Raw genomic sequence first — 25,848 nt, 5'->3', positions numbered from 1 at the left:
GTCCATGAGTAATAGATCATGATCCCTTCAGCTCCTTCACATTGGAAGGCAGTCAGTAAATGCTTGAAGTGGTTCTGGCCATCTGGGAACACACCTCAAATCTGTGAGATTACTGAGAAAAGTGTGATGAGAGGGAGAGGGATAGAAAATAGACCAAGAGGATTCCAAGAAGGCAGCAGTGCCAGGGAGGTGTCTTACAGGGAGGAGGGTGGGCAGGTTTGTCCACGGATGCGAACAGGATCCCACTGCTGCACAAGTGAGTGCAGTTATCCAAGGAACAAGAGACTGCTTAGACAAAGCCCTCTGAGGCAGTCAGACATCCAAGTCCTGACAACATGCGATAAAAAATAACCCTGCGTCCTGCCAGGGCACTGCGCCCAGCCTGRTCCAGTGGCAGCGGTGCCTGCGGAGCAAGGGGACAGCCGGGATGAGCCCCGGCACCACTGACACCAATTGCTGTCACTCCTGGCRCCGTGGCAGGGACACACCATTGTTCCCATAGCTGCCCTCCTGCAGCATGAGCAGGTGGAAAAACCTCCTTCTTCCATCCTAAAAGAAACTGGCTCCTTTAGGACCAGGGAGCCGATATAAAATCAATAGTTGGTGATAGGATTACAGCTGGCCCCTGGATCACAGATCACCTTTTCCAAGGGCAGCCAACTTGTAAATCACACGTTCAGCTGRGAGCAGCCTTGCCAGCACCCTCCCTCTGCTGCTTCCCGCCTCCCCGGCTTCCATCGCCTGCTTCTCCACGTGCAGCTCTGCTGCAGCAGCTCTCCAGCTCGTTCTCTGCTCTGAGTGCAAACATCCACCCGTAAACCCTTCTAGGGAGGTATTTCCAGAGCGCAGGGGAGCAGTGGGCTGCTGAGCCAAAGCTGAGAACAACACCTGGCTTGCCCTGAGCACTGAGCCTGCTGTGGCCTTCACTGCGCTCGCCTGGGGCCCAGGGCCTGCGTGTGCAGCGCTCACGGAAAGGGCCACGCCGACCATTTTTCCTATGATCTCACTCGGTGCAAAGCCCTCCCTGGCCAGCACTGTGAGTCATTCGAAAACTGGCCTCCCTGGGGCCAAACCAAAGCTGGCTGGAGCTGATGGAAATCCCACCAAGGCCCATGGGACCTGCCCTGAGCTCCGGTGTCACAGAGGAAATGYTTGTATCCCAGCTACCTTGTAGCTGCAGGACAGCACATTCCCCTGCGGGCCCCCCAGGACAGCAGCGGGGCTGGGTGAGCACCATGTGAACCACTACGGGGGCTGTGGTGCTCCCTCCTGCGTCCCAGGGCTGCAGCAGCGTCCTCAGCGAGGTGTGTGGCTCCCAAGCACCRAGGTGAGGATCCCACCCTTGCCCCAGAATGCCCCATACTCGGTAACTCAGTGTTTCTGAGAAGCCACGACAGTGCCACAAGGTGATTTACAATAACGACAGCTCATTTCTGTTGGAGCATCCAAAGAGTTCAGTGGGGTTTTTCTTACTATGTAATTACTTAGGCTATGCAGATGTTTTTCATGCGCCTGGTAATAAGCAGGTGAAAAGACAGCTCATTTACTGACAGTAACAAGGGAAAAGCAGAGTTATCTTTCTGCAGGGCTCCTCTCCTGGATGTTCCCGCTCCACCACCTGAATTAGGTGGCATTGGGCATTCTAGAGATGCCCACGCATCCCTGGATATCCTTTTCCAACTTGTCAGGGAGCATCCACTGCCCTAGTGCTCTGTATCAGTGTGGGTGTCTGCCTGTGAGGAGTTATCTGCTGCATTTGGAGCTGCCCATTGCACTTCAGTTTGCCCACCAATGCAAAGCACTGCAGGGCTCTGCACTGAAGGATATCAGTGGCTTGATGTATAGCAACTTCATACAGCCATTTCTGATCCCCCAAGGGGAACTTAAGCAGTTACCCACACAGGATCTGGTCAGAGATAATGCTATGGGGTAAATATATCCGGGATCTTTAGTACTCAGGGTCATACCTGAAAGATGGCACATGCAAGACAGCACATAGTCCACGACAACATGGTGGGACAGGTTCAGCTTGCAAAGTGTATCACTTTCTGAAGCAGGGATTTACTTGGAGATCTGAATTTTACAGGTAAAACGGTGCTCTCAAACAATGTGCTTTGATGATACAAGGGGATCTCAAGAAGAACTAGATCCCTGGTAGCCTGATTTGCTCTTCCTCTTAGTTCCTGCTGTGAAGAAATGCACTCTGAAGTTTGCAGAAATTTTAACTTCARGTGGAGTTTGTGCAATAACTGTGTCTGCAGCAGACTGGGTTATGGATATCTCCCAGACCCAAACTGTGCTTTCCTGGTCAGTTACTTAGGCTGTGTCCCTCGTGGCAGTGTCTCCTTCTCACTGGCCCCATTTGTGTCTTCCTTCCTGGGCAAGAGCAACAGTTTCATGCTGCTGCACAAAGAGATTACCTGAAGGGGGGATCTTGAGTTCTTCACTCCACTAGATAAGGAACTGGACCTTAACTATCACACCCATCGTCTCTGGAAACCAACTGGTTTCCTGCAGGTTTCAGGCTTAACTGAAAGCAGGAAGTGAACAGCAGGAAAAGAAGCAGCAGAAACAGCATAGCTTCATATATAACGAGAGAAAAGTCTAGTGTGAAATCATCTACTGTCTTCCCAGAAGATATCTGTATTATCGGTCTCCCTCCTCCTTTTTTCATTAAAGTGTCAAGCAGTGAGTGCAGAGGCCAGGCAAGGATATGGTTGTTCGTTCATGTCTGTAAGCCTAAGAAATGGGTGAAGCTCCTTGGCCCTTAACTAGTTTTAACATCCACCCAACTGCTGGTGGGAGCTACATCATTTATTCTCAGTAGTGAAGAGTGCTCTCCATCCTGGTCCTCCAATCAGGGGGTTATAATAGACTGAAGGGAGTCCAGGGGTCCTTTTGCTAGCAACATGAAATCTGGCACAACGATAAATCCAGCCCATATGGTGACTGATTTAAACCCCTTTAAAATGATGCAGTATGGCATCATTATTTTATCATAATGCTGTCACATATGTTGGTTTTGATCTGAGCAGAACCTCAATTTCTAGATAGTCGTTATCCTTTAAAACTAGATTTAGTTGAATGCTTGTCATATTAGCTTAAGCAATGCTAAATTCAAGCAATAACTGCTTTAGCTTTTTATGAACTTCATAAACCTCTTGTGTATGCATGGTTTCACCTATTAGATCAGGCTTTTTCTTAATTTGTATCCCACAGCTGCACAATATTTGCTCCTTTAGCCAGCACACACCTCTCAGGGACAATTGCATAATTGCAGTGTATACCACGGTGTCACACGTACCATGGTTTTGGGATTTTATGGATGGTTTTTACTCTGTTAGCTGTTGAATATAATCACATTTAATGACATTTCCCCATAACAATATGCAACAACACTTGAAAATTAACCTTTTGAAACTTTCATAGCTTCTTAAAGCTCTGGCAATCAATGTTCTAAGATCTCTCACTACTTAGTCCACTGGCTGTTATGGTGTGTCCACCTTCCCTTATTGTCCTGTTCTGAATGGGCTAATGCTTGTATTTATGGGATTTTTGCTAGCAACTGGTAAAATGTAGGGCTGCTTGATGAATATACTTTATATTGCATAAGAAGCTTGGTGTTTCTGTCCATGGTAAAAGCATTATTCCAGCCACAATGACCACTGTGGTGCCACTAGAAACAACGCTAGAGATGCATTTGTCAACCTGTTGACCTTCRCATGAATTCCATCACTGGAAGCAGCCAAGGGCTCATTAAGCTTATTGGGACAAAATTATGTATTTTGGGGGGATTTTATCTCACACTCTGTGTGCCCATCCTTTCATRCAAAGAACAAAGCCATATCACAAACAAATAATGCACAGACCTGTGACTTTTTCATGACTGATGAACATCAGCTTTGCCTTTTCTTTTCCATGCCAATTGCCATGGAGGCRTCTAAGTTTTTTTAGCTTACAGATGCTGAAGTGTCAGGAAGGGCTACATTACTAGCTTGGGTCCATACACTAACACAGCAGATATTTTTGGTCTGTAGCCATTGTTTCCATGATGAAACAGCCTAGTGTCTGGTTAGCCATATTACAGAGTACAATCCTTGAGGTGTTGTGAAGTGGTGATAGCAACACATTCTGACTGATTCTTAGTATGACTATGTTTTGCTTGGCTCTTTGAAGTTTTCTTTTATAAAATTTGCCAGCTATGAAAAGAGCTCTTTTTATTCTYGCTTTGAAAGAGAAATGGATGCCATTTTGGGGGGAAACACTATTAATATTCTTGAGTCATTTCTGTGATCCCTTGTGTCACTATTTCTGCCATTGCCTTCAAGGGCATGTGATTTATAAGCACTCAACACAATGGTAAGTCCTGACACATTTTCAATTGTTTACAGATGTAGGAGATAACCTTATTTGATGCACTATCTTTGAACAACATGTTGAGGGCTGGGCATAGTACCTGATAACCACAACTCCATCAAGATTCACTATATCAGTGAGACACTACTCAATGAATGTTCACTTCATTTCCAAGATGCTTTAGAAGATTATCTTCACTCCTTCACCTAGTAATTTTAGAAGGGGATGGAGGGTAACACTGGTTTTGGTGACAAATTCTAGATTCTTATAARTAATAAAATAGAACAGAGCATTTTAGTTTTACAGGGAAAGGGCTTTTGCAGTTGACTTTTGGAGACATCAGMTATGAATTGACTTTTTGGAAAATTGTCTCTCTGTTCATAGATCTTTTAGTCATRAAACAACTATTTTGTTCCTGGCTAATGCCTCTGTCTTCAGAAAATCTTTAGATCATATTTGTCTGATGTGAAGACTAACCTGCTTATCTACTGACTTCCTTATTCTCCAATAATGTTAATTAATAAGGAAATATTTAGGGAATTTTTCCTGTTTATTTTTTTTTTTCGTGATTTGCTCATATTTACTGTGAGGTGGCAAAACTGACTTTGAAAAACCCTTTCTAAATCTGTAATCAACAAAAAATACTTTGTTCAAAGACATATGTCAGAAAATCATATTTGAAAATTATTCATCTGACTAAGTATCTAGTTAGTTAACTACTGTTAGTTATTGTCATTGTCCTCTGTAGACAATGGAGATCTGGACAGGGTGAGCTAGATGTAATTTCTGCTCATCCTAAAATAGAAATCTAGAACAGTTGAAGTCCTCTGTGCTCTAAAAGTGCCCATTTCTCTTACTTGACTGTGAAAAGATATAGTGCTAAGTGTCTTCAGCCACATACCTGGAATGTCTGTTATCTACATTTCACATAGATAAGATGTTTCTTTTGGATTACACTCTTGCTTTTTGTCTTCCAGCAGACTAGGAACACCTCAGAGCTCATCTCCTGACTCTGAGCAGCAGCCACGAGCAGGAAAAGATCAGAGCAATATCTCCTTGGCTGGTCCGAGTRGCCTCAGCAGGACCTCCATGCAATGCATGCAGTCTGGCTGCAGGCACGCTGCTGCTCTGTGGCTCCCCCAGGCAGATGGAGGCCTGCACTGATTAATCAGGTACAAAGGTGTTCTGTGTGCGTTCCAGGCATGCTCCAGGTGGTCCAACGGTGTGGTTTTGTGGGCCTCATTCTGTGCTTGCTCACTTCTCCGTTATCCCAGCTCCCTAGCATTAACTAGTTGCATTTTCTTCTAATCATGAATGGCTTGATCCAGAACAGAATCTGCCTCTTTCTGTTTGAATTTGAAAGCTGATCACAGGTGCTCGCTTACCGATAGTCTCCTCCCCATAGTCTTCAGTGCACTCTAGAGCATTGTAATGGCTTAAGATGATGAATACTGTGCAGACAACATACCCAGCTGTCCAAGCAGACAGTCAACAGAGAAATGAAGATATGCCTGCCTAAGTAAAAGTTTGATTAATTGCATTAATTAGGCCCTAAGGTATGGTTCATAAAATAAGAGTACAACTGGTGTATTGGATTGGGAAATTGACTATGTGACAGAGAACACACAGTAGCAYGAACGAGAACTCTTCTCTGTCTGGAGTGGCATGATAAATTATCAATTAAATAATGGAGGGTGACAAAGCTGTAGTCTGTAGTGGGTGACCTCCCAGGCATGGTGGAGGCTGGACTGGGCAGGTGGCACCGTGAGATGCAGCAGCCACTCCAGTACAGTCATGCAAGCTTGTTCTTCTGTGGGCCTTGTAACACAGCACTGGGTTTGCAAGAGCCCTCTGATCCGATCAGCGCTTCATCTTCATACCACCAGGACACATCATCTTCTTGGGCCWGGCAGCAGTGCGTATTGCTCCGTTCAGAACTCTGGCATCTAGAGGCCACTGGTGTCTTACAGGGACTGTACTAGAACACTGCCCTTTTAGGAGCACTGCAGTCTTGTGRCACTGCTCTCTTCTTGACCTGGTAGCAGGACCAACTTCCCATGAGAAAAGTGGTGAAGAGGTATTAACTCATCACAAAGACTTTGCTTTTGTCTTTCTTGCAGGTTATATTGCCTTTCCTGTAAGTGACAGCCCCTCTCTTCTCAGCTGTTTTTATCCTCTGGCTTTGCCATGTTTGCTCACCATGGTGCTACCCCACTGGGATGGTCTGGTGGGTTGCTCAAGCAGAGGATCCAGCAGCAGTTCCCCTCCCAGGTCCTTGGACTATTTGCTCAGTGAAGCTCAGGGTCTGCGTGGTCACAGCTGAATCTTCCTCATCCTCTATCCCTTTCTTACTCTGAAAAACAAACATCTCATTCCTGTTTCTTTCCATGTTGTCTCCCCAGGTTCCTAACTCCTTGCCCAGGTGAGTTTTGCCTTCAGCATTCCAGGTGAATTGAATTGAATGGATGGATGATGTGTGTTTGCAGTGTGTGCCACCCAGTCCGCTGCCCATTTCCCACCTGAGTGATTCAAGAGTTGCCGATATTCTAGTCTGGACTTGCTCTCATTGATCTGTCAGATGCTGCTTTCTCTCCTGTCTCAGGCGACTGCTGATGTGTGTGTGCAGCAGACAGCTGTGCAAAAGGAAGCTCTCCAGATTCCTAGTTACCGRGTGTTATTAATGATTGTGCATTTCCATAGAGCCATTAGCAGGCTGAGACAGATGTATCCCCTGCACCAGAGCGCTTATGTGAGGTATTGCTTCCCCAGTGGCACTGGCTCACAATTTCTTCCAGAAGATGGTTCTTCCAGGATCATTTCTACCAGCTCTCACTTTCTCCAGCTTTTTCTCACATTCTGCGTTATTTTCTGATCCAAGATTTCTTCCATTATTATTTTTAGTATCACATAAAGGCTTCAATCAAGATACAGGCTGCACTCTGATAGCACAATACCTATACATAATAAGAGAGCAGCTTGTCTCCAGTGCAGTTGGCACATATGATAAAGAGAACCCCAAGTGAACTTCAGCACTCACAGCAATGCTGTGGGCTGAATCACTTGACTRCCTTGCCTGGGAGATTCACTATGAACTAAACAATGGAGAGACCAAAGGCAGGGTGGGAGGGGAGACCTAACAGGGAAATGTTTGCCCAGTTCCACCCTGATGAATGACTGGGCCAAGACGTGCCAGAGCTCCTGGTCACTCGTCAGGTTATCTCCATTCTGATTGTCCAAATGATACAAGCTATTGCCTAAATTTTCTTTTGTTTCATCCCCTCAGCAGAGTGAGTTTTAGAGCAAGTGATTGATCTCTGGCTCTTGGTGCTATGTTTCTTCTCAAACTGCCATGAGAACATCTCCTCTCACTTCCTATCAGACTCCTCAGTGACCCATCTTGTATGCTCAAACAGGACCCATTCAGACAGACCAACACTGACCCCAGTTGTCATCCAAAACCAATGATATTTCAGTTTACTAAATCTAGGCAGTTCATCTGTTTCTCCATCCCTTGCTTCCTTACATCCTTAAGAATATGACCTTTTCTGTTTTTTTTCTGGCTTTCTGTACTTCCTTTTTCTGAATGGCAATGGCTTGAAATAGAGCAATCACATTTACTATCATTATTTTAGTACATCCTGAAGAAATATGGATCCATCTCCAAACAAGTACTCCAAACTTGAGTACTGTGTCCAGTCCTGGACTCCCCATTCCATGAAAGATCTGGATTTACTGAAGCAAGTCCAGTAAATGGCCATTGGGTGATTAAGGWGCTACAGCATCTTCCATATGAGGAGAGACTGAGAAAGAGGCACCTATTCAACCTGAAGAAGGGAGGACTGAGGAAGGGAAGACTGATCTTACCAACGTTTTTAAATGTCTGTAGGGAGGGTGCAAAGAGGATGGAGCCAGACTCTTTTCAGTGGTGCTCTGTGAGAGGGCAAGAGGCAACATACTGAAACAGAGGAAGGTTTGTCTGAACATATGGAGAACCCTTTTTCCTGCGAGGTTATCAGAGCACTGGAACAGTTTTCTATCTTTTCCAGAGAGGTTTTGGAGTCTCCRTCCTTGAAGATATTCAGATGTAATCCTCAGCAACGTTCTGTAGGTCACTCTGCTCAAGTATGGTGCTGTACCATATCTCCAGAGCCCTTTCCATCCCCAGCTACTCCCTGTTTCTGTGATTTTGTAATTAYAGTATTTGGATCTCTCCCTCATTTGGGATCCAGGCACACATCTGTGGCCGACTTAAGCGTAACTCTGCCAGTTATCTTAATGACCGAGCAGCACAGAGAACCTCACAATGTTTATGCTTCCCTGTTCTTTGTTTAACACCTTTCCCTTTTCTCTTTGAGTTTTGGAATCATGGGAATCTTTCCCTTCTCTTCAACCTTCTCTGCGTTCTTCGTGGGGTTCATTGCCATGCTAAAGCTAAACAGGGCTGTTATTTCTGCATGGCTATCTTCTATCACTGCTGGTGACACCTTCAGTGCCTCATCTCTGCCTGTCGCTGACATGATTTCAGCAGGTTGCTTTTCACTCCCTGACAGATTGGTTACTAGCCTGGATATTTGCGCAGCAGTGTCCTTATCCCTTTCAACATCAGTGAGTTGCTGACATGTGCACTTGGGGAAGGGTGGCTGCCCCACAAATTTCCCTCCCCGTCTAGATGTTTTGGTGCTAATAGCTATAGCACAAGCTGTAGACAGGATACTGCTTTCACAAAACATGAATCAATTATAAATTAATATCCTACTAGTTTCTTTCTTTCTTTCCATTTTACCTATATTTCTCCCTCTCTTATTTTTATTTTTATTTTTATTTTTATTTTTATTTTTATTTTTATTTTTATTTTTATTTTTATTTTTATTTTTATTTTTATTTTTATTTTTATTNTATTTTTATTTTTATTTTTATTTTTATTTTCTTTCTCTCTCTCTCTCTCCCCTCTCTCTCTCTCTCTCTCTTAAAGTCATTTTGCATTTGGAAGCCAGAGAGAGGCTATACGCTCCTGAGGAGATTGTTGTCATCATTTCATCAGACTTCTTGCACAACAGGTGACAAAATCTCATCCTGACTTTCTTACATAAGAAGCTTTCTTATCAAGCTTCTTACATTAAGCTTGATAAACTTGTGGTTGAGCTAAAGCATGACTTTTTGAAAGATGYCCAACCCTGAAGTTTTCAATGAGTCTATTTCCAACTGCAGACAATCTGGTAGAACATTTCTCTAGTCAACAACTCAAGTAAGCTTTTATCTTGTTCTGAAAATGTGGAAATCTACTGGCAATAGGCATGCTATGGCAAGCAAATTTATAGTTGATTCATCTGTCTCTCTGCTCCTGCTTTCAGTCCCCCTAGTGAGAAAACTCCCTGGAAATTCAATTGGTGTCATCACAAAAAGTGGCTGATGTTCAACAAACAGCTGTGAGAGCCCAGCTGCAGTTGGTTGTGTCTAGTATGTTGCCTTTCTGTGCTCCCCTGGACCAGCAGYCCTGTTATTCTTGGTTTCAGTGGGATCCCACAAGCTGGCCTGCCCATCTGTGTCTTTTCCCCAATCCTTCAATGCATCAGGACTTCCTACAGTGCACTGTGACACCTACTGCTGAGATCACYGCGGGTGGCTAACCTCCAGAAATTCAGTCCTCAGCTGAAGCCCTCCGAGCACTCCTGATGGTCACCAAGTGCCAACACTGTTTGTGGCAGGACGACCACCTGCCTTTGGGTGGCTGCAGTTCAAACTGCAATGGAGCTCCCCACCGGTCTAGATTAGATAGGCAGAAGTGGGAAATCCACAATAATTGTGTTCACTGGGCACTGTACTGGTTGTCTTGCACATCMTCTTTCTCTTCTTTTTAATCTCTCCTGTTAGCACCTCTCAAATACAGCATGTGACAGCAGCCAGGGATCTTTTTCAATTCCTTCACCCTGCTCAAACCGTATCGGGGATGGCATGTGCATAGGGTTGCCATCTTCACTGCATGATCTCACACATATACTTCTGTTCTAGCCTCCCAAATGGCCTCGTGTGCCCTCACAGAGCGGGTGATAGATGTGAGATGTGGGGTCTGGCAGAAGAGGCACCTGTCCCCATTCCCTCAGTGCTGATACCGCATCCACACGGATTTCCTGTGCTGAGGGACATTTCAGGTGGCAGTCCAGATGAAAAGAACAGTGATCAAATGCAGCAATCACCACTGCTCTCTCCTCAGATATGGCAGCTGTAGTTTTGCTGTGAAATGCCATCCGCTGTCCTGTTTATTCTAGATGAAAGTCTCCTGCCCAGAGACTCTTTCCCCAGGCAGAATACTTTATTTGTGTAAATGCTTTAGAAGCAAAGGCAAGCAGTGCTGAGACCAAGCAGTGCTCTCTTATTCTCCCAAAAGAGATGAAGTGAGTTGAGGAAGGCAAGTCCAGCTGAAGCTGCTACAACATCCCTGCTCTATTCTCCAGGAGAAAATGAGACCCTTCCCATGGCAGGAGGACAGATTTCCTTGTCATACCTGGCACTGGCAGTAATTTCAGCTGTGGCAAGGCTCATCAAAGTTAATCATCTGACCCTCATCTACATGAGATAATTTTTCAGTGAGCAGAATTTGCCAGTAGCCTCAGCTGGCATCGCACAGACCAACATGAGCAAATCACATTCTGTTCCAGGTCTGCCTTTCCAAATCCCAACCAGGGAAAGAGAGTAGCGAGCGTCAGATCCTGAAGAAGATCTAGATTCAATTCAGCATTTGGTGTTTGGCCATAAGGCTGCTTCAGGTAGCTCTTCAGCAAAAATCTGACAGTCCCCAAAACTTCACGAACACTTCTGGCCTTGAACGGCTGGCGTCTTGCAAAACCTTCTGATCTGACAAGTTTGCCAACATCCTGAATGGTGAACATCCCATGGGGTAGGCGGTTCTTGGGAGATTTCCATGCATCTTCTGTCATCTCTGAAAACCTGAGTGAAAAAAAAAAAAAAGGTCTCCTTCTGGCTTTGGAATCAGCCTGGGACCAAACCTATGGAGGCAGGTTCAATTGGATTGGCCTCATCTCTGAAGGGGTTTCAAGCCAATCTTCTGATTTGATGTGAACCGTATGTACGAATGCCACTAAATGACATGTTTCCATGATAGAGACTATGGTGATGAAATTCTTCAGCATGCCAAAGATGGAAACAAAAAAGTCAGTGGGCAGCTGCAGCACATCACAAGAGGTGGAAAACAAAATCCTTTCTGATTCCCAGAATGGCTCTCAAGGTAACTGAAAACCTCAGACTCCTGCCTTTGTTGAGGGGCATGCACTTACCAAAAAACAGACAAACACTGTCCCTGGCTAGTCTTAAAGCTGAACAAGTACACCATACAGAAAACGTTCATATCAGAAGATATTACATGAATGGAAAAGACTGATAATCACTCTCTAGAGTTTTTCCTCTTTGCTTGGCTTCTTTCCATTGATCCTTAAGAGATCGATGGGAAGTTGCATGTGAAAATCCATAACACAAATGTCCATATCCTGATGCCTTTGAGCAAGTCATGATTTTAGTAAAATACTATTTGCTTTTGCCTTCCATTAGCATAATTTTTCTGGGGGGAGAAGAGCAAAGAATGGCCAGGGTTATTTCTGCAGTGGGGACAGCARAGCTGAACTGTGTCCTCATGTCAAAGCAGCTCACGGGCCTGTTCCAGAGAAATGCATAACACCTGCATACCACCAATCCCTGCTGCCATCACAAGCTACAGTAGTTCAATAAGCTCTCAGGATCTTAGGAATGGAGAGACGTTAGATAAACGCATGGTATTGATGCTGATAATATCTTCATGGACAGTTGAACTGTGGTTAAGCTTTAAGAGGCTRGCAGAAATATAGTAAGCAAACCTCTCTGCTCTGCCTCCAATCATTCATCCCGTAACTCACCATCTCACAAAGGTCACAGCTTGAAGACTGTGCATTTTAGGCCCAAGAAGCTTCAGTCTCACAAGGTAGCACAATATTTGGGGTATCAGTTTCTGTCTGCCTCAGACATATGCTCCATGGAGATCTAAAGAAACCACATGGAAAAACTGCCCCATGAAAACCATCTTGTTCTTGTAAATTTGCTGTTTGTCCCAAGAGATGGAGGAGTTTGAGGCTGGGGGGAAGAGTTGGTAGGTGGAACACGCTAAGCTTCAACTTAGGAGACAATTTTTCAGCTTTCCTTTGCACTTCCATCTCCTGAAGCCTGGCTGTGCTACCTCCCTCTCTTTGTCCCATCTTCCCAGCGCCCAYTGAGGAAGCCAGCAGTGCTTGCATGCTGTGGGTTGGCTGCTGTACACTGGTGTCCACTGGGGAGATGGACTATGTAATACTACTGGCTGCTGGCTCTGTTGCACACATGCTGCACTGTTTCTTCTCTGTCCTTGTTTGCCTTTGGACCACTTCTTCCACAAGGCTAAACCTCCAACTGAATATGGACTGGTTTGGTTTAAGACTTGAGGAAATTTCCCTGAAGATCTGTACCGCAAGATGTGATGGGAACTTGTACAACATGTGATTCAGAACATCTTATTTCCTTTGAAATGGGGCTTATCTCCATAATCCTGAACTAAACAGAAAGAAGTAGAGTGCCAGTATTCTGGTTTGGCATTGACATGCACACATCTCTGTGCAAGCTTGCAGCCATCAGCCAGCCTCACCCACCAAAACTCATTTTCAAGTATCTGGGAGGGAACTGAGTCAGTTCTAACACTAAGCCACCTCCAGGTGGAGTACAGGACAGCCCTAAGCAGACCTCATCTCCAGCTATGGCTCCTGTACTGTGTTGCCTCAGCATACAATTCTGCACCAAGCAGGGTTTTTTTTTTCAGTTCTGAAATGCTTAAAGGAGTCGCAGTGACTGACCACATGATTTTGCAGGGGTAGGAGGGGCGAGGGGTGAGTTCCCTCTCTGAGCCTTGCCTTCTTGTGTGTCTGCGTCTGTAAGGTCCTTTCTGGAAGGAATTGCCAGCAGCCCTCAGCTCTGCTCCCCTTCTCCCCCTGGGAGCTTTCCTCCCGGCTCTCTGAGGCTGTGGAAGATGCCTCTCGAGCCTGTTGTCTTCCTYTTGCTTCTTTCCTGCTACTGTGATCTCTCACAGCTGCTTTCACCCAAGGTGCTTCCCACCTTTCTGTTCGCAAGGATCCCACATCAAATGCATCCAGCCTGAAGCTAACAGATGTTATTCCTGCCCATCAACTCAGTAGGAAACTGAGATTCAGATTTTTTTTTTTTAGTACCAATGGTACTAAAAGTTCTCTTCTAGGTCTAATGATGCTATTTTTCTGCAGATGCTGTCACAGGATGCAGAGGTGACATTAATATTTCCTACAATGCTGTATGTTGCATATTTGTCAGATTACAAAACTCTCTACTCATTCTCCAGGTCTCTTGGACCAATTTCTAGCCTCAGTTGAATGCTATCTGCTCATGCTTCCCCACAGCTCACGAGAGAACTACTGCTCCTCTTTTGTGCCTTAGCTGAAATATCTGGAAAGAACTGTCACGTTTATGAAGGGCCACCACTTCTTTACCAGAGAAGAGCCATGATTTTTGTAGCATGACCAGTAGATGGTGGAAAACTCCTCCTGGTCATTTAAGAAAGTGTAAAACACATCAGAAAGTCTTTCTTACTCATAGAGCTGTACAAGGAATGGAACAGGATTTGTGTGATTCCAGAGCAGAAAGGCTATCCTCTTTCTATGTACAACAGTGTTGGACCCCACTGTGAAGGAAATTTGCTTTCATGGCCTGCATGCATCAATCAACCAGACAAGGCCAGTCCTTCCTGAGGTGTCCCTGTTCACCTCGTCACTGCCTGCACAACTCCAAACTCAGGAAGAAGAGCAGGAGCAAGGAAGCAAGATGAAAAGGTTGAGTGTTAAAAGTGCTGGGCACTTTTCTTTAGGAAAGAACATGGCTAATGATGATGGTGCAGAATTTCCTAGGGCAACCCACACATTTGCCCCTGGGAACCTCAGATTTCCTGGGCCTGCAGGCAGCAGGTTCCTTTCCATTCTGCCAGTTCAGGATGAGCCTGAGGAACAGCTGGGATCATCTACATCACATGCACTGCCAGCCAGGAAGGTTTTGTATCAAACACCTGTGCCACCCCAATCCTTTACAAACAGTTGCATGTGTGTGAAGGGTAGGCTGCTCATATTGATGATTCACCAGAAAATACATTCTCCCAACTCCCTTCCCTGTAGCCAGGCCAGCTCTGCAGAGTGAGCTATGCAAAGAAGTGAGATTTTATCCCCATCACTGCCAGTTCAGTTCAGGCTGATGCCTGAGGGAGTTGGTGGGTGGAGAAAGAAGGTGCCATTTTTATGCAGTTGCTTTCCAGGAAGGAGCTGGACTTTGCTCAYGGTATTTTTTATAGCATCTCATCAAATCAAGCTCTGAGGACACAGGGCCAGGACACACTGTGCATCAATGATAGGAATGCACACTACATACAAAACAGCTTCTGCATTCATTCTTCTCCTGATATTCCCTATGGAAACCTGGACCTCAGCTCTGACATGTCTTGCTGCAGAGATGTCCAGCAAGACACAGAAGTCAGCAGGGAGCTGGAGGGCTCCTCATGCTGTCAGTCACAGAGAAGGGGCACTGTGAAGGGACTGTCAGGGAGAAGGAGAAGTGGGAAAGCTTTGCATAGCCACTGGCTCTGTGATAAGACACTCCCAGAGTTCCCAGGGGAGCTGGGAGAAGTGAGTATCCACCATCTGCTCATCAAAATCTACCTACTCTTTAGCAGACTGTGTCACAGTCTGAGCAGGATCACATATTGTTCATTCCTAACAGCTGGGGAGTATTGCTCTTCTGCCTTGACCATGTGAAACCCTAGTGGATTTACCTCTATGGCTTTAGAAACATAGAAGTTTGTTGCCTAAGTGACTTACCTGATTTCCTTGATAACCAGGGGACAGAAATAATCACCTTGGAGAACAGTTTCTCTCAGGTAGAAAAAAACTCTAATGGCTATTTCTCAGGCCGTAAAGGGAGCTTCAGACATCGAGTTGTGGTTTAGATAAAGAACTATTAGAGGTCAGAAGTTAGCAGAGGTAACTCATATCTTGTGGCACAGGGGCAGAGTGCTCCTCCTTTGCCTCAGTGAGATGCCACATGCTGTTTCTCCCTGTGACACAACCTGTATGGACATCCTTCACTCAAATGATGAGGCAGAACGGCTTGAGCAAAGCCAGTAGCTAAAGACTTCCTGACGGGGTGCTACTCTTGACATCCAGAAAAATTGCAAAGTCCTCTTCAGGTCAAGCTTGTATCCAAGTGAAGGGCAAGTCTATTCTTTGGAACCGTTTTTTAGACATTCAGGAGACTCTTTCAAGTTGCCTGAAAATATGTTTTGCGTGAGGATAAATCAAATGCTSGGTGTCTACAGATCATGTCCACATTTTGGGTTTTACACAAAAAGGTTTCTTACAAAGGCTGAAATTCAAGAGTAGAAAACACATCCAAGTTTTGTTACTGAAGAAAAGGGAAACTAATGACTTCTGCACACACCTCCATCACAGAAGCRTTGATAGGAAAGGACCATGGGAGATGTCTAGTCCATTTTACTCAAACTGGACTACTGCCAGTGCCAAACCAGGTCAGCTGCAGATGGCCTAAAYGTTTCTTGAAAAATCCTGTGGCTGGAGACTCTGCATGTCTCTAGTGATGTGTCCTAGGGTTGCAGCCTCCATTTGGAGGAGGCTTTTTTAAAGAAATATCTCCCAGCAGAACCTCTTAAAGACAATTTGTGGCCACTCTCTCTTGTTTTACCTGATGGATTTACTAGTTTCTCAGCTCCACAGAACTATACAATGATGCAAAGAGCATCAGCCCCAACTCAGGCCCCCAGACAAACTCCTTTCATTGTGCTCTGCCTTCAAACAAGGACAAATGAGATGGAATCAGAGAAGAGCAACAGGAATGATTACAGGGGTGGTGGTAATGGCTGAGGAGGAAAGATTAAAAATAAAAATTAAAGATGGATAGCCAGCCTATGAGCCTATGTACAGAGGCGTCATCATCACTCATTAAGCAACTCAGTATTTCAGAGCCAAAGAGGCTTGTGATTCAAGGTAGCCCATCTCCAAARTGCCACACCACAGAGGAGCAGCACRAGGCCAAGTGGAAGTAGTCACTTCATGTATATATATTATGTGAGCATTGTGTGTTCATTGAGCATGAACATTTTTTTTTCTGCAAGGCAATAATTTTTATTCAGAAGTGAAAWTCTGCTTGGCAATAGGCAGTACTGCAGGCGCGTGAGGGAGGGGGAACCTCAGGCTGAGCATCAGGGACACTGTCTAGAAGCTGGAATTGATTTGGTGTTGCAGCAATCAGGCCAGAGAAAGAGTCAGATCCTATTGCACAGGACCCTTAAGCTAGACTGGACAAAGCATCAGCTGGTATACAATGCTGAGTAATCTGCCCTTGGCAGGCAGATGGACACAGTGCTCTGAGAAAAGCTTTCCCAGTGCAGATTTGCAGGAGATGGGTCCCATTTACCTCTGGTGTAAGCCTCACATCCCTTGTCTCTCTGCAAGAGGTGGTGTGCCAAGCTCTGCTTACACCTTTGCCCAAGAATGGCCAGGCTTGGTTTACAAGGCTTTTGCACAAAGTTTGCAAACCACAAATGTCATGCAGTGAGACAGGGAGGGAGCAAGTGAGCGGAGAATGGAGAGCGATTAATATGCAGCTGGTGCACGGGGTTGAGTGAAAGGAGCCGACGATGACCACCCAGAGCTGACGCTTAGAAACGTACAATAAAAGCTGAAGGGACGGCTGAATGCAAGACCTGGCAAATCAAAACAGACGCAGTAAGCTGAGGCCAGCAGAACCAGCAGCCAACGATGGCAGCAGAGCCCACGGACTGGGGGACATGTGGTTGGCACAGAGAAAGGAGGAGGCCAGAGAGAAGCACAGATACCAAGGGAATCAAAAGCCCAGTCATTTGAAAGCCAGAACAAATGGCAAATTTGTTCCTGCCACACATGGCATGGACAGTGGGATCTGTGTGGTCCTCTATAGCCCTCCAGGAGCCACCGGGAGGTGGCTCACCCATCCCTTGCCYTGGATGTTTGTGATTTTGATGATCTCCCTAAGACAAAGTCAGGGATGGGGTACACAGGTGAACATAGAACAACTGGCCTCAAGCAGCATATCCTACCTCAAGTGTCAGCTTGTTTGTCAGACTTGTTTGAGGGCTTGGGAAGGAAAGTAAAGGCACGGGCCACATAGCAGAGGCTTTCAGCCCCTTTAGTGCTAGGACATTGTGCTGTCTGCTGTCACAGCAGCTGATACAACGAGCCAGGCRCATTGCAGTGCTGCATCTATCAAGGGAAGAGCAGATCTTATAGTCAAGGGACCCGGATACCCAGCTTGGGAGCTCTCTTGTTGGTGATACATATATAATCATGTAGGACATACGTGCACATTAGAAATAGATAGCAAGCATTTGTGATTCATATCAAATGCCTGGGACAGCGCATTTATGTGCTTGATGAATAGTGTCTGTAGTTTTAAATAGAGCAGGTCTGCAGGAAGAGTAAAAACATTATTGCAGGGACCTCTGCAGAGCTGTGCTGCTTTGCAAAGTGAGCATCTGGCCCATAGTTGGATGAGTGGAGGAGCAAAGGCTCCAAACTGTCCATTTCCTTGCTGCATGCAGAGGAAGAAGAGGTTGGGCTCGCTGGAACTTTCACAACATCCAGGAGCACTAAAGTTGGTTTCAACATCTCAGGCAATTTAAAGAAAGAAAGAAAAAACAAGACCCAGCAGCTCCCTCTGGCTCACTGGCATCTCTGTTTGTGGCCTTCCTCGTGAAGCACCATAAAAGAAATTTTTGAAAAGAATAGGGTGGTTTTTTGAGGTATATCCTGCTGCTACTAATGCACAACCCAATTTAGAGGAGTGTTGTTTCATCTCCCCAGCTCCTCACAGTTAACCTATAGAGCAAGACTGAGGCTGCAATGCTGTAACAACCCATTAGAGAGCCAGTCAGTCACATCAGTGATTACTGTAATGGTGCACACACCAGCAGATGCTTCTCCACCAGAGCAAGGCACCACAGTACCCCAGCAGGTCTCCCCACTACCAATCAAAGGGTCATATGTTATTAAAGGGATAAGAATAAAATATTCTGCCTTGTCTCCTCCACTTGCCTCCTCTTCCCAGTGGTAAAGACACAGAAGGTCCTGAGGATGCTGCCTACTTTTCAGAGAACACTACTTGACTCCCTGGGCAACCGTTGTCCCAAGTTCTGCTTTGAATCAGCCTATCAGCATCCTTTCTAATCCAAAGCCAAAATTAGACTTCAAGTGGTGCGAGGCCAAGGAAAGAAAGAGAAAAGAAAGTATATGCTTCTGTCACTGTCCTTACAATAACCTTTCTTAAATGCAGCCACGACAGATGCTGTAATGGAGATCCCACTGAGGAAGGCCGGCCTTATTAGGCAAACTAGACTACTTTTTGTTAAAACACTCTCCTGCTTGTCTTTCCCCTCCATTTTAGTTGTGTCCTGTCTTTAGAGYGTGATGGATATAGGGGATACCTCCAAAGTTACTCTGCATTCTGGAGATGTGTTGTGTGGTCCATCCCGCAAAATCTAGTTGTAAAAGGCTTTACAAAACTGCATAAGGAAATGGTTCGATTTCTCTTATGCCCTGAACCTCTGTGAAGAGATGTATCCAAGAGACTCAAGCTCTTCCTAGAGCAATTAGCAAGTCTCAAGTTAATTGAAATACAGATGGACCAAAATAAGACTCTCACATATCCTCAAGCCTTACAATATCCCAAGTATGAAATACAATAAAATCAGCCAAACCAGCAACCTCTTGATGTCTTGAACAGAAGGCTCTTCTAGAAGGAAAACTTTTGCTCTTTTCTGTCTTATGGGCATTTTACAGTGGGAACTGCATGAATCTCTCTGGACTTTGCCACTCAAAATGACCTAWTTTTTTCTTCTGGCCTTAAAACCCATGAATCCGAAAAGAAAAAACAAACAAACAAACCCACCCCGACTTTGTTGGCTGTAGCAGCAAAGCCTCTATTACAGAAGCCTCTATTACTGAYCTGCTATAGGACATTCAGATCTACTGAAACTATTGACACCATCATGATGAATCTGCTGGAGAACGTTTCTGTAAGGAACACATTTGTAACAAGGAATGTGGTACATATATAAATATGCGCAGACTTTAGTAAATGATAAATCAGCTGAGAACCTCTTAGTGTTTAGAGACAACCAAGCTATGTTCTAGTCAATCAATCTGTTCCTGAAAATATTAACGTCTGGCACATGGTTTTATGATGAAGGCTAGATGTATGCAAAAGAATCTTATTAAAAATTTGTGATGACTATACTAAAATACAATTACATTGTAAAAAGAAAGCTAAATACAATCATCATGGTTGTTTAKCACACAGTAGTCTTCCTCATCCTTGTGTTATCCACTTTAACATCTGGGTTTCTATATGTCTCCTTTTCCCTTGAGTATATTTAAATTAAAAATGAGTAACCCTACTTCCGGAATTGCAGTAGGGGGTATCCTCACATCATGTTCTTCCCAACACAGATAAAGATGTTGGGCCTCAATTTGTGGCTATAACCTGGGAGCACTAAGTCACCTTGCTTCATGTAGGACATCACCTTAGGATTGTGTGCATGTGGCTATGTAAGCATATGAGAGCAGAGAACTGGCCTTGTTCTGGAGACTTTGTTCAGATCAGGGGTTATGAAGCTCAAAAAAGGTTTAGTGGAGCATTTGTAGGTCATCACAAAGAGCAACTTCTACTAGCACATGCATTTCTGACAGCTCTCAAGTTTGTGCGCTGATGCTGTTTTGACACTTTCTCCATCACCTCTCCTCATCCCAGCCATAATGGTCCTTTGTCCTCTTTATGACACCCAGCTCCTACTTTCCCAAAGAAGAGGCATAAGAGGCAGTGAGACTCTGGTGTGGTCATTTCTCCTTAGCGCTGGGCAGGGAGATGTCTATAGTGGGAAGAGTCAAGCTGTGATGTGAAGGGCTCTCTACCAGAGAGGCACAGGAGGCTCCGGCTCTAGCCTGCTCTGCATGCCTATGGACATGTCTAAATCCAGGTATGAATGATGCAAGCGCAAGGAAAGATACCATGTTTGCAACAGGCGAAGATCCTGATGGCTGTAAAAGGAGGATAACCAAAGCCTTCCTTCACCAATAGCGTGAAGGGTCAGACCAGCTCTATGACTGTTGCTGCAGCATCAGCCTGACATCCAGCCACTGATCCAACCCTCCAGTCCCAGGACTCACAACACCAGGTCCAGCTCTCTGCCTGCTTACCCTTCTTGGTTCCCTTTGCAGTTGTTTTTGTTTTCTTTCCAGAGTTTATTTTCTCGGTCGTCCATGTCACTGTGTGCCATATATCATCCCCATGTGTCCAAAGGAAAGAAAGATCCCCTCCAACCCAGCAGCCCTGTAACGGATGGATCTTCCCAAATCGCAGCTAGCTGACAGCTTGTGAGAACAACAGCTTGAATTACTGGAAGAACTTTTCCCACTGAGTTAATCTGCAATGGATGTAGGTGACCTTCTAAAGGCATCTATTAATCAAAAAAACAGTGCCCATTCACCGTGCTAGGCTGATCCCTTTGGGAGAGGGGAGTACTAATTTTCCACTGAGATAAATCATAATTTGACAATAATCATCTGCCCTAATCACGCCGATTCTTCCTTTTAATTATTTGTATACACAGCTCTTCCTGCCTGGGAAACACAAAGGATGATATTCAATGTGGCATTTGCACTGTCGACAGCAAAACGCTGAAGGCCCCAGCCGCTGCCTTAAATCACTCTCTCACGGCGCAAGCACAGTGTGAAGTGCAGCCAAGGCAGGGCCCCAATGGAGACTGCAGGGCTGCAGCCAGCTCCGCTGGGTCTTCCACTTGGATGACAGGAAATACCCTTTCTGGGAGACATGCTAGAGCTTCCAGCGATGGGGAGGGGGGCGGTCCGCAAGTCTGGGAGCTATCTTGTACTGAAAGCATTGAGAACAGGGCGACTGGAGAGGAGGGAGCTGAGGTTGACGGGATGGGGCCTGAAGCCCTCCTATCACAGTTAGATGGTTTCCTCAGGTATCACCCCAACTACACCCATGGCTGTGCCCACCAGGGAGCCAGAACAAGAAAGAGCCCCTGGAGCTGAGCACTGTGTAATGGACATCCCCTACATTCCTACTGCATTGAGGAATATAGTAAGAGTGCGGCTGTGGAAAGAACAGGATTAACCTCACATCAGTTGCACTCGGTTTCTTGGAGAAAGGGCTGTGATCTGGGAAGCCAGCGGACCATGGGACGGAGAAAGAAGGGGTATCACAGAATCACAGAACGGTTGAGGTTGGAAGGGACCTCTAGAGATCATCTAGTCCAACCCCTCTGCTCAAGCAGGGACACCTAGAGCATGTGGCACAGGGCGACATCCAGGCAGGTTTTGAAGACCTCCAGCGAAGGAGACTCCACCACCTCCCTGGGCAGCCTATTCCAGGACTTTGTCACCCTCACAGTGAAGAAGTTCTTCCTCACATGGAGATGAAACTGCCTGGGTTTCAGCTTACACCCATTGCCCCTTGTTCTATAACTGGCCASCACTGAGAAGAGCTTGGCCCCTTCCTCCCTACATTCTCCTCTCAGGTGTTTGTATATGTTGATAAAATATCCGCTCAACCTTCTCTTCTCCAGGGAAAACAGGCCAAACTCACTCAGTCTTTCCTTGTATGATAGATGCTCCACTCCTTTAATGATCTTGGTTGTTCTCTCCAGTAGTTTGGGCTGAGAGTAGTTTGGGTTGCCTTGTGCATGCTGTTGAGGCACTATGATGGGCTAAGGCTGGTGTGGGGTCCCTGCTTAGGGACTCTGCATCTCTGCTGAATGAATAAACTCAAAGAGATGCAACTGGCAAGAACTATCTGCTTGAGTCCCTAGAAAGCGCCCAGGTGCTTACTTGAGTGAAGCTAATGCACAGCCATATTCCTTTCCAGCAAGGTCTGCACTTCTCATCATCTCCTTTTGTGCTGGCCACCAAGCTGACAGGATATAGATCTGCGTTTCATTATTGCCTYGAGCAGCTAGTTGCATGGCTGAGCCATGTTGGAGCCATCAGAGCCCCAGGAGCATGTGGTGTTCCTGATCCACCATCTCCAGGATGGAGTGTTKTGTCCTGGGGCTTCTGTCTTCGGGCAGGGGAACCCACTGACAAGAGGTCAAAATCACCTTTTTATCTAAGTCTGCATCTGTGAGGTAAAAATGTAAGGGGCAGTAGTTTGAGATCATCCTGGAATTACTGCAGTATGCSACTATGGTCCATTCCACCCATTTGCTCTGTGTGTTTTGCTATGGTGTTAAGCTTGAGAGTTGGTTCCAATTCAGAGCAGGATAAACATCTTCTCCTACCTTCTGTTGATCCACAAGGACTTCTCTCCTGGCAGCTCAACAGCCTCAGAACACCAACCTCTGATGTTCACAGCCCAAAAGTCACACTCTGCTGATGTTTTTTTTTCTGTGCTGGGGCAAACTGAGTTACTCAAAACCTCTCTCACGTAAGACCACATTTACCATTGCCATAGTTAGAGTGAGGACAGTTAGCCAGACTCCTCATGAAAGCAAGGGTCCAATGTCCTACAGGTGTGAGTGTTGAAAACTGTTCAGGAAATCACCCTGGGATGAGATGAACAGGAGCTCTTCCTTTTTCTCCCTGGGAAAGAATCCCCTGAATCTGGAAACAGCCAGGAAATGCTGCCCAGCTCCGTATGGGAGGTGTGATTTCTCACTGTATKTCTGTTCTCCCTGCCACTGGCCTGCCCCCTCCCACCTAGCCTTGAGGCCAGGCCCTCCAGCGCAGCGCGAGCAGCCTGGCTCCTCACTGTGAGCACCTCATGGGCCATGCAGCTCCGGCACAGAACACGGCCCGCTGAGGACAGCTGGGCTGYGGCTCCCAAGCAGAGCAGGATTCCCATACAAACACATCGGGGACATTTCAGCTTCTGCACAGTGGGGTGTGTGAGAGGGTGGGCGGGCAGGTCTTTCTAGGATTTAATCATCTGTCCCCAAAGAGCAAGTAAAATTGAAGAAAGCATCCATAAGTTTCCGCTTTGCCGCTGAGCCTACTTCTGGTAATTCTTGTAGCCCGGGTCAGTATGACGTCTTGCAAGCTATACCATGGACCTACAGCACCATATGCTGGCCTAGATTAGCATCTACACAGCCGTAAAGCCTGCCTCTCTCCATTCCTGTCCCTCCAGCACAGTGCAGAGCAGAGCGCGCTGTGCGGCCTGGGCCTCGGGCGAGGTGCAGCTGCCTGGCCCTGCTCCCCGCTCCCTGCACCCGCACACAGGCAGTCCTTCATCATTCCCATGCGCGGTCCCCGGGAGGGCAGCTTCCCAAGGCACCCGGCTGGCCGCTGCAGGCACAGTGCCTGGCTAAGCAGTGAGAGGCCCAGGYTCATCCCATGCTGCGGAGATGTCACCGCCTCAGTGGCCTGTTCAGTCCCAGGTCCCTGCCCTGATCTGCCCTTCAGGCACACAGACTACGGTGGCAAAGCTCAACCTGTGCAGAGCTCCTCTGTGGTGTTAGCAGCCCAGGGGATAAAGCAGCTCCACTTCATGACACCCAGGCTTATAGCCCCTGTGGCAACTAGCAGACACCCTGGAGGAGACCTGGGGCCAGACAGGGGTCCTGTCCCTCCATGTGGACCTGGTAGGCTCAGTTGAGCTGAGCACATGATCCTCCCTCAGACAGGAGGGATGAAATGACTCTGACCGGTTCTGAAAGTAACCACATTAATATTGAGTTGGGCTGGAAAGCTTTGTTTCCTGAAAGTCTAATCTGTTGGACTCCTCATCATGAGAGAGTGGCGGCAACAATAGCTTAGGATATAGAAAACAAACCCCAAACCACACAATACAGACAAGAACTATCTGCATCACTGAGAATAACAAGGGTGACACTATTATATGTCTAATATTAGCAGGGAAATTTCATTTTGTATTTTGTCTCCTACCTCTCCTCATCCGGTCCTTCCTGAGCCGCCTAGCACTTATCTTTGAGGCAGTGAGGCATCATGGAGCACAGGACTCTCATAAGGGGCACTTTGCACTGCCATGGAATTTCCCAAGCTATAGAGGATGGCTCAAGGTTGTAGCCCTCTGGAATTACTCTGGTAGCAGACTGAGAGTTTGGGACACCCTACTTATTATTTTTGGCTAGTTTCTGCGTGAATTCTGCAATGGACACAATGGATGGATGGTCCCACCAGAGGGCCAGAAAACTCTAAAATGCATGTATATAACATCCACATGGCTCAAGTCAGAAACTGCTAGGAGAAATCCACCCTTGTGCTGTGCCAGACATGAGCTTAAGTCCTTCCTGCCCCCAAAACTTGTAGGAGCAGAGCTGGAGTTAGCAGTGGTCAATCCAGACTCTATTCAGTTCACCATATGCTCTAGCTGCTGCTGCCTTGCTAATAAACTTTTCTTCCTGGTGTGGCTGAGCATCTTTTCTATGTGGGACTTGCCCATGAGCTTGTGCTTAATGCCCTTTAAGCAGAGAACTGCTTAATCCKCAGAGAACCCCCAATCCCACAGCTCCCACTCTGTCCCTGTGTCCATGGCCCAGGCTACACACAGAGATGTGGGGCTCCTGTGCAGCACCCAGGGAGAGGCTGAGAGAGTTTGTCTGCACAGGGCAAAAGGACAGTGGACCAAACAAAATGCAAGAGGTCAGCAAACAGGATGAAGCAATTAGCATGGGTGGGTAGAGAGAAAAGACTGAGATAATGCAATTTATGGGGTCCAGGAGAGGGGATTCTCTAGGGGCCCTCATCACACACTATAAATACCTTCAAGGTAATGACATAAATGAAGGGAGTGCATTATTCACCGTTTCTGATGATGGGAGGGCAAGAGGCAGTGACCTGTATCTAAGGAAGGGGAAGTCTGGATGGATAAAGCCTGAGCTGCCGGCTGGGGCCTTCAGGCGCAGGATGAACTCAGCGGGCAGCCTTGTGTTCTGGGCTGAGATCTTGCCTCTAGCACGTCCTCGGCCAGGTCCAGGTCAATGCTGGTGCTGGAGGGGCTGCAACCAGCTCATGGCCTGTGTGGGAGCTCCCAGCCTGCAGGTCCCTCCCAACATGGAGGAAGCAAGGAAGGAAGGACGCAAGCAAGGAGGAAGCATGGAGGAAGTGCACGTCCTGCTCTGGCCCACACACTGAGTCTGGTGCTTTCCCAGGGCTGTAGTGAGCACACGGTTTCTCTCTACTGCAAGAAAAGACTGCCTACCAGGCCCCACAACATCAGGCATGGATGGAGATGGGGATGGCATTTGTGACAGCCACCAAGTTAGCAAGCAACAGGAAGAATCATCCATGAAGAATCATCAATAAAGGAAAAGAGGGAAGGAAGGAAGGAAGGAAGGAAGGAAGGAAGGAAGGAAGGAAGGAAGGAAGGAAGGAA

The sequence above is a fragment of the Nothoprocta perdicaria genome, unplaced genomic scaffold (genome assembly GCF_003342845.1).
Source record: "Nothoprocta perdicaria isolate Ctin4 unplaced genomic scaffold, notPer1 scaffold_166, whole genome shotgun sequence".
Classification (NCBI taxonomy): Eukaryota; Metazoa; Chordata; class Aves; order Tinamiformes; family Tinamidae; genus Nothoprocta; species Nothoprocta perdicaria.
This window is presented reverse-complemented; position numbering follows the sequence as displayed.